A 1240-nucleotide genomic window follows, 5' to 3' on the forward strand; every position below is an offset into this window, starting at 1 on the left:
TTTGATTTGAAGTGACATGTACTTTATTTCCCTACCTTTATGATAAATAAATCGGCTACTTGTCTTTCCATGGTCTACACTCTTAGAAACCATAGAAATGATGTGATAATTTAACTCATCACCAATAGCTGAGCTTGGGGAATGGTGCCTTAGGTAAGGTGGAGCCACGCATGCTTCTAGCCAATGCGAAGGTATCCATGGCAACCCTGAGAGCGGCAACCACCAGGCATCGTCACACTGATAGTATCAGTGGAATACTTACCAACCAAATACTTACCAAATCCAATGCTTACCCATTGAACCGAGCAGACGGCCACACAAATAACTACACGGTGACGTCTGCATATGGCTGGAACGGCAAGCAGTATCCTGCCACAGACCCAATCCGCATGACTGCTGCAATGCGCGGCTGACCAGCATTGGTTTGAGTCTTACTTAGCCTAAATTTCATAAAAATGTCCAGATCTCTAGTGAAATTCAAGGGCAAAGCGTGCGATTTTCACTCCAAATCTTTGGACATTTAATGGCATCACTAATTTCTGTCAGTAATTGTCGAACATAGGAAAAATATGGTTGATTATGACCTTTACTGGCGGATAAAGGGAAAATCAGTGCAAAATTGTGCATGCGTAAGACAACACGAAAGAGGTATTTTTTCGCTTAAAGCCGACGAGTTCATGAAAAATTTCACCCCATACATCCCGATTTCATGTGAAAACGCGGCAGTTTCCTTTTATTTGGAAATTAAAAGTCGCGACAAATGAATTCTCTCACGTTAAGGAATGCATTAGCCCTTTCTTATTATCTATGCATACAGTGGAACCCTTCTCACGTTATCTTGTGTACACATTCTAAGGGACCTAAGGGGACAAACCATGAACGTAATGGCGCTCCTGAAAATATCTAATTGCCGTAACCGTTCATCAGTAGGATGCCTAAAATGCGTGCAATTCCACAATGTCTACCGACGATAATAACCGGCAAGGACCCTACCTTTCCTATTTCTTCCTTTCCTCTTTGGGCTCTCCCTGGGGGGGGTTATCCCTGACGCAAGGTGCTATAAACCTAGACCAAAAGAAAGATCAAAACGATCTAAAAATTTATCTGCAAATTACATGTAAGAACTGGAGTTTGCCCAAGGCCACCCGGTTTAAATAATGAATACTGAGCCGACTACTGAGCCCATTTGTCCGGTTCATAAAGGAGGCAAAATGAAGACAAGCCATACCGTTTTTAACTT

The sequence above is a fragment of the Oculina patagonica genome, chromosome 7, assembly GCF_052425735.1.
Source record: "Oculina patagonica isolate OP01 chromosome 7, crgOcupat, whole genome shotgun sequence".
In the NCBI taxonomy this organism is placed as follows: domain Eukaryota; kingdom Metazoa; phylum Cnidaria; class Anthozoa; order Scleractinia; family Oculinidae; genus Oculina; species Oculina patagonica.